The following is an 8,236-nucleotide window of genomic DNA, read 5'->3' as shown; positions in this document are numbered from 1 at the left end:
GGCTAAATTTTCTTTCTTCGGTGTTCTGCCCTTCTCATATGTACATGGTTCACCTTTTATAAGTTTTTGCTCAAATTGTCCTCTTCTCGGTGAGGTTCTTCCCTGGCCATCTTCTCTAACATAGCTACACACCTCTCCATCTTAAGTAGCATTCTGGATTTCCCTTATCCTGCCTTACTTTTTTCTTTTTTACTGTTACACAATTTAATCACCTTTAATAGAGCCTAATTTAATATTACCCATTAATTACTATTACTGTCTCTCCCTGTCCGTGAAAACATAAGTTCCATGACACCAAGGATTTTTGGTTTTTTGTTTTCACTGATCTATCCCAAGAAGAGGCACAAAGTAGGCATTTGATAAATACATAGGGAGTAATTTGTTCAAGTGTTTTCATGAAAGAAATCATCTTGCATATTTTTCTTTGTTTTATATATATATATATTTAGTAAGATATATATGGGCACTAGATTATTAAATAGTAGTTACTTTAGTTCCAAAGGAAAAGAGCAATTTAAGAAGAATCTAGAAGGTACTATTCACTATTATTTAACATATTTTGAAAGCTGCTCTTCTGCTTCTTTCCTGTTTGCTGTTTTCTGTCATTCTCTAACCTTGAAAGAACCTAATTATAAGAATGAGATCACTGTTTCCCTGGTGGCTCAGTGGTAAAGAATCTGCCTGCCAATGCAGGAGACATGCTTTCAATCCTGTGGTCCAGGAATATCCCACACTCCATGGAGCTCATGTGCCACAGCTATTGAATCTGTGCTCTAGAGCCCAGGAATCACAACTCCTGAAGCCTACCCACCCTACAGGCCATGCTCAGAAACAAGGGAAGACCCCGCAGTGAGAAGCCAGCCCACGGCAACTAGAGAGTAGTCCCACTCGCTGCAACTAGAGAAATGCCCATGCAGCAATGAAGACCTGGCATAGCTAATAAATATGTAAATAAAAAGAATGCGATCACTAAATGATCCTAACTGCACACCTGGCCTAACCCACCAATTCTTTTCCTAGATACAAAGAAGTAAGAACAAAGAACGAGGTAGTTAAAAATGACTAGCTCTCTACCCCAACAGCTCCTTTAGCAATCCTGCAGATAGATCACAGGGGCAAGATAAGCTATGAAGAGACAGTCAGCCACTCTGCACTCAACTGAGGGATGCAGAACCCAACCTCCTACTTTGATGATTCACTGAGATTCTCTCCCCTCTCCCACACCTGTTTTTTCTTTAAAAACTTATGGCTGAGCAGAATCTTCAGAGTTGATCTCAGGATATGAGTCCATCTTCTCCCAGATTGCTGGCTTTTCTGATTAAAGCATCTCTCCTTTCCACTGATACTTGCCTTTTGATTATTGACTTTTTGCTGAACCTGGGTTGGTAATAGTTAGGTAACAATTTAGTTATCTAAAATATACCAGGTCCCAATATAGTTCATGACAGAAGGTGAACAATTTGCACTTCTTTCATATCTTGAGGGAATGTAATTAGAAAGGTACTTACAGCAAAATATGGTTAGGGATAGAATCATATTGCACTTCAACTTTCCCCAAAGTATTTTGCATTTTAGTTCTTGACTTAGTAATAGAAAAGCAAATATAGCTAGGTCTTATTCCATCACATTGCATTTTAAACAGTAAAATATGTACACAAGTGTAGCTACATTAGTGTTAATAATGGTAAGAAATGTACAACCTCTTTAAAGCATCATCATGTACCAAGAATATTCTGTGAGCTGCAATTCTTTGGGAATAGCTATTTATTATAATGTTTTAATATGTGTATGACACCTAATAAGGACTCTATTTTTTTAAATTATAAGATTCTTTCACTGAAAGGGATTTTTAATGCTAAGTATATATTACTAATGGGTGCATAACAATCTGTTTCATCTTTTAAAAATATTTTGAAAATGTTGCAGATCTCTTTTAAATGATTAGCCTTGCTTGGGTTTTCCTTGCTCAGGGGGTGCCCTGCTCAGTGCTAACTCTGATGCCTGGGGCAGCAGAGTGAGCTCATTTCCTTTGTACCAAAATTGAAAGCTGACTACCTCTTGGTTCAAGAGTGCCTTACTTCTCATCAGGCATTATGTTATCTTGCCAAGCACCACAGGAGAGTTATCATGGGGAAATTGCTGATTGCAAGACTGCACTTAGAGCTGATAAATATGCGGATGTGTAGAATATTAAATGACTTTATTAGCAATCAACATATTATGCCATTAAGTTCATCTGTATGACCAAAAACTAGCAAATATTAGTCTAACATTTTTAAACAATTGGGGCTCGGGGCAGGCCACCCTAAAATGTGACAAAGTGGAATATTGATTTTTTAAAATTAAAGTTACTTAAAAAAACAACTGGTGCAAAAAACACACTCTGACCCTCTCCCCATCTACCTGAAAACATCTCCAATACCAAGGGTACCCTCTTCATACCAAGAGGTGGACAGACATTCTTGTCACCAGCGATAAGGAAATTCAGGGCTTTACAGGCTATGTAAATAAACATTGTTACTTTTTTTTTTTTTACTAATCCCAAACTCTATTTGGATTATTCACTAACTAAGCACTCAAAATTTAAGTTTCTATGTCCTGTCAATTCCTCACAAATGTATTGGTCCTTTGTCTATATTAAACCTGTTCGCTTTGGTTACTTCTTGGGTTCTACTTCTATGAGATTGCCATAGGTACAAATTAATGTTTTTTCTTCTGTTAATCTATCTTGTGTAAATTAAATTAGACTAGCCAAAAGAATTTAAGAGGGATTCCTCCTCAACAAAGCTAATCTAGTATTTATGTCCCTTTTTATTCTTTTAAATATAGTGTCTATTTGGATAAAAGATTAATTTATGTCATCATAATGAAATCACCAAAGCAGTGTATCCCTACCATTATCTTCTTCCGAGTAAATATCAGTAATTTAAACTGAAAGCAATTTCATAAACCGAGCAGAAAAAGTTGGGGGCAAATCAACATTTTTCAGTTCAGTAAAACTGACAATGCAGTGCACTTCTAAATGTTAAACTTGAAGACTTAGTCTAAAGATAAATGAAAATGATAGAAGCAGGAATCATTTCTTAATTTTATTATTGGAAATAAAATTATATTTATTTAATCGTATACCTAATATTTATACTATTTTAAAATATTTACTTCTATGTATTATAGAAATATAATTTATAATATTTATTATAGTAGGTATAATAAAACTAAGATGTCCATTTCCTATAGTTTTTTTTCCTGAAGTATTTGAATAACTCCAAGAGTTGTTTTCTTATTCACATGCATATAACCTGAATTATTAAATTTTTCATGTATAATTTCAGATGATTAGATGTCTTAAAAGTTTTAGAATGGGCTTTTGCCATTTGGGCTTCCCTGGTGGCTCGGATGGTAAAGAATCTGCCCGCAGTGCAGGAAACACATGTTCGATCAGAAAGATGGCCTTGAGAAGGTAATTGTTACCCTCTCCAGTATTCTTGCCTAGAGAATTCCCTAGACAGAGGAGCCTGGCAGGCTACAGTCCATGGAGTCGCAAAGAGTCAGACACAAATGAGCAACTAACACTTTTACTTTTTCGCTTTTTGCCATTTTACTGTCGGTAACTAAGGCTAATAAAAGCAAAATTCATGCCTTTTATTTCAGAGATGAGTGCTTATAGAATATCAATAAGAAACTATAGAAAATATAGGCAGGAGAATGGAAAACAAACCTGAATGTCAGATATTTATGTATCTAGATTTAACTAGAGACTGAATTAACATTTTGAAGCATTGGTCATTTAACTTGGAATTACAGTGCTAAACATTAGCTTAGAAACATTAGAAAAACATCTACTTCTGCTTTATTGAGTATGCCAAAGCCTTTGACTGTGTGGATCACAATAAACTGTGGGAAATTCTGAAAGAGATGGGAATACCAGACCACCTGACCTGCCTCTTGAAAACCTGTATGCAGGCAGGAAGCAACAGTTAGAACTGGACATGGAACAACAGACTGGTTCCAAATAGGAAAAGGAGTACGTCAAGGCTGTATATTGTCACCCTGCTTATTTAACTTATATGCAGAGTACATCATGAGAAACTCTGGGCTGGAGGAAGCACAAGCTGGAATCAAGATTGCCAGGAGAAATATCAATAACCTCAGATATGCAGATGACACCACCCTTCTGGCAGAAAGTGAAGAGGAACTAAACAGCCTCTTGATGAAAGTGAAAGAGGAGAGTGAAAAAGTTGGCTTAAAATTCAACATTCAGAAAACGAAGATCTGGATGGAGAAAAACAGAAAACATTCTGTGCTTTGTATAATTTTCTTAGATAGTTAAGACGCAATCTAAGGAATAATTTCAGTAAGCCCAGATTCTTGCATATTCCCAACTGGTGCAAAGAGCCGACTCACTGGAAAAGATCTTGATGCTGGGAAAGATTAAGGGCAAGAGGGCAACAGAGGATCAGATGGTTGGACGGCATCACTGAATCAATGGACATGAACTTGAGCAATCTGCAGGAGATAGTGAAGGACAGGGAAGCCTGGCATGCTGCAGTCCATAGGGTCGCCAAGAGTAGGACCCAACTCACAGTAAACAATACTCTAAAGTCATTAACTCAACATGTCTGTTTTTGTGATTAGCCCTAATCTTTTGATATTTAACTACATGCTTCCCCACTTCTCCCGCCCTGGCCCAGCAAAAACTGGTATATATCCTGGCCTCTCCCTTAACTCTTCTAAGCGTTCTTCAAAGCTATCTGGCAGGCTGTGTCCCCACCTATAGTCCTTAGTAAGATCTCTGAGTAAAACTTAACTTGTAACTTCTAGGTTGTGCATTTTCCTTTAGTAGACACTCAAGTAACTTCTAAAATAATTAATATTCCATTGAAGCATATTTGGAGATGGCCCTCCCTGGGCACCTTTTCTTTCACAGAATTCTCCTGCATTCTTTCTTTTGCTATGCCCTCTGTTTCTCTTGTGTCTTTTCATCTCTCCCTGATTCCAACTGACTCAGAGGTTGGGATGCAATGACTGAGAGGGGATGTGATGGACAGTTTCTTTAGTTAATATATTTCCTTCACAAAAGGACAAAGGTACAACTTCTTTAACCATTCAGTTCAGTTCAATCACTCAGTCGTGTCCGACTCTTTGCGACCCCACCAACCACAGCACGCCAGACCTCCCTGTCCATCACCAACTCCCAGAATCCACCCAAACCCATGTCCATTGTGTTGGTGATGCCATCCAACCATCTCATCCTCTGTCGTCCCCTTCTCCTCCTGCCCTCAATGTTTCCCAGCATCACGGTCTTTAACCATTAACACATTATATTTGTCCTGTTTGAGGATGTAGGTTTGCCTGTCTTGTGGTCTAGTCCTGTGTCCACTTCATGTCTTCAGTCAGATTCACCTTTATGAGTACCTTCTTTTCCACACATTGTGTAACTAGGAAAACAGACATGATCAAGAGACCCGATTTGAAAATAATTGAGAACTTGCATAAAAGACTGTGCTTCCATATAGACAATCTGAAAAAGGCAGAGACAAAAGGTGTTAAGCAGATAAATGTCAACACAGGGAGGGAAAACAAAATGCCAAATAATTAACATTATATATATATATATATGAAGGAGAATCAGCCCTTCCTATTTGGTGCCAGTAAAGCTGAAACCATTGAGAAACTACCCACGCCTCCTGGGTAATTGGTATGCCTTTCTCAGCAGTTGATATTATTCTTGTAAGGCTTATTTTCTCTGTGACTCCAGAAATATTCAGCACAGCATGTTATTAGTTTAAAGCTCCATGGCTGGAGGCATTCACTGGTACTGCATGGACTTTGCTCCTTAGATGGAGTAAGTGTAGCCATGCGTTCTGGGAAACAAACTCACTCAGAAGGACAATGCAGATAGTGGAGTGCAGTTTATTACACCGGCGGGCCCAAGGCAGAGTATCCTCTTAGCCAAGGACCCCGATCAGCATTTGTGAAAATCTTTTATACCCCACGTGTACATGTCTGAACCCACCACTCCAAATTCCTTGAGACTTACATAAACCAAGGAAAATACAATCCCAATAACCCCATCATTCACGTGCTATGTGCTCATGTGCTCAAACAGTCAAACAATCAGCCAATAATCAATAAACCTGAGGTTACACTCACTGATACGGAAAAATGTATGGCCTGTCTGGAGGAAAGCGTGATTAGTGTATGTTTTCTCTTAGGCGATGAGTAACCTAGATACAATCTTCAAGGTTCCCCCGTCTGGAGGGGGTCTTATCCTTCAGTTGCTGTTTTCATAGGCACTAAACACAGAGTTCAGAGTCCATTGGAAAGGTGGCCAAGCATGATCAGCATGAACAGGCCTAAGATGGAGTCCAGGCCCTATGAATTCCTTCTTCATAAGCACATCACAGGAGATCATCACAATAAAGGGTATGGTGGGCAAGGGAAGCCAACTATATGCCTCTCCCCACAACCATGAAAAGTCTGAGGGCAGTAGAGCCCTAAAAGGGGTTAACAATGGCAGAACTGAAGCCTTATGCTAAAGGTCTGCTGAGAGAATCTACACTGCTGTACCCAAAAGAGAGGTGAACTCCCCAAAGGATTTAATCAGTAGTTTGTTGAGATTTTCTCAGAAATTACTGGCATGGATCCAAGGGCAGGTCAAAATTCCTCTTGACTCAGGTTTATCTTGGCTCTCTTACTAGATATCAAAGCCCACATTTAGGGAAAAGGTAATAGGAAGGCTGCTGCTGCTAAGTCGCTTCAGTTGTGTCCAACTCTGTGCGACCCCATAGACAGCAGCCCTCCAGGCTCCCCTGTCTCTGGGATTCTCCAGGCAAGAGCACTGGAGTGGGCTGCCATTTCCTTCTCCAGTGCATGAAAGTGAAAAGTGAAAGTGACATCACTCAGTCGTGTCCAACTCTTAGCGACCCCATGGACTGCAGCCTACCTGGCTCCTCTGTCCATGGGATTTTCCAGGTAAGAGTACTGGAGTGGGGTGCCTAAGGAGAGACTATTACTGAAACTTTAGCAGCAACTACTCAGTTGGGCACAATGTAGATCTAGGTGAAGAAGCAAAAAGATTAAAGACAGGTGAGTTGGCTGCTCCATTAGCGTTCTTTATGGAAGAGAATAATCCATTCTGGTCAGCCTCTGAAGGGATCTCCACACTCACTCCGTCCAGTCTATAGAAATAGGTGTGCACAAGCAGATCAAGTTGACAGCTGTTATTAGAGATGCATTTCTTGGTTCTGGATTTTAAATGAATATACAGACTATACGTACTAATGATAAATATATATTTGGCATCTGTCATACAACAAAGTAATTTTTTTTTCTTAATTGAGGATTTTTTACTCCTGTTAGTACTAAAAATATCTCATAGAAAAGTGATAGCTGATTTGGTAGAGATTTAACAACTGCCTGCTCAGGTAGCAGTGATTCATTTTGTTGACAGAGCTGCCAGAGTTGCTGTTAAAATATGGCAAATTCCAAACTTAGAATCTCCCTTTTCATACAATAAGAAATGTTTGTTCATTTAAAAAATACATGCTAAAAAAAAAAGTAAATGGATTACAAAAGGGACTGGCTAAAAGAAATTTGACTGGAGTATGGAATTACTTAACAAAATAATTCCTGTACCAAAGTTTCCAATTGCTTGATCTGTGCTGTGTGCCATCAATAGAATCATCTGAATAAAACAGGGATTTTAGAGACACTAGACTCTTACAATGCATGCATTGATAATTTTGACAAAATTATCAAAAACGTGTTTTTAAAATGTGCTCTTTGTCAACATAATTATTTATAGGCTACTCCCAATATAAGCACAGGATGTTCTTCCTGACTTCACCAAAAACCAGGTGGCACCTGGGTTTCATAAAACCAATATTGTAAAAGGTTAAGAGATTTTGTCTAATTATAGTGTGTATGATAAATAAAATCTTTCTTTCGTCAAAAGAAAACAATTTTCAGGTGATGGTAAAGATTCATAATAAACATAATTTCTACTTGTGGGTTATTAGAGCATTTAAATCAGACAGAGGAAGTAATTTTATGTTTGTCAAGTAATTATGCAAATATTTACAAATTCCGAAAGTCCTTAGTGCCCTAGAAAATACAGTGAATAAATCAAACTATATACAACTCCTTAGCTAAGATTCTGAAATCTGCTATGTCAAGATGGTCTTCAGCTTTACCACTAGCCTTGTCAAAAATTAGAGTGATTTTTACCATTAAA

This window comes from Bos taurus, chromosome 17 (genome assembly GCF_002263795.3).
Source record: "Bos taurus isolate L1 Dominette 01449 registration number 42190680 breed Hereford chromosome 17, ARS-UCD2.0, whole genome shotgun sequence".
In the NCBI taxonomy this organism is placed as follows: domain Eukaryota; kingdom Metazoa; phylum Chordata; class Mammalia; order Artiodactyla; family Bovidae; genus Bos; species Bos taurus.
The sequence above is the reverse complement of the archived record's forward strand: the minus strand, read 5'-3'. Positions refer to the sequence as shown.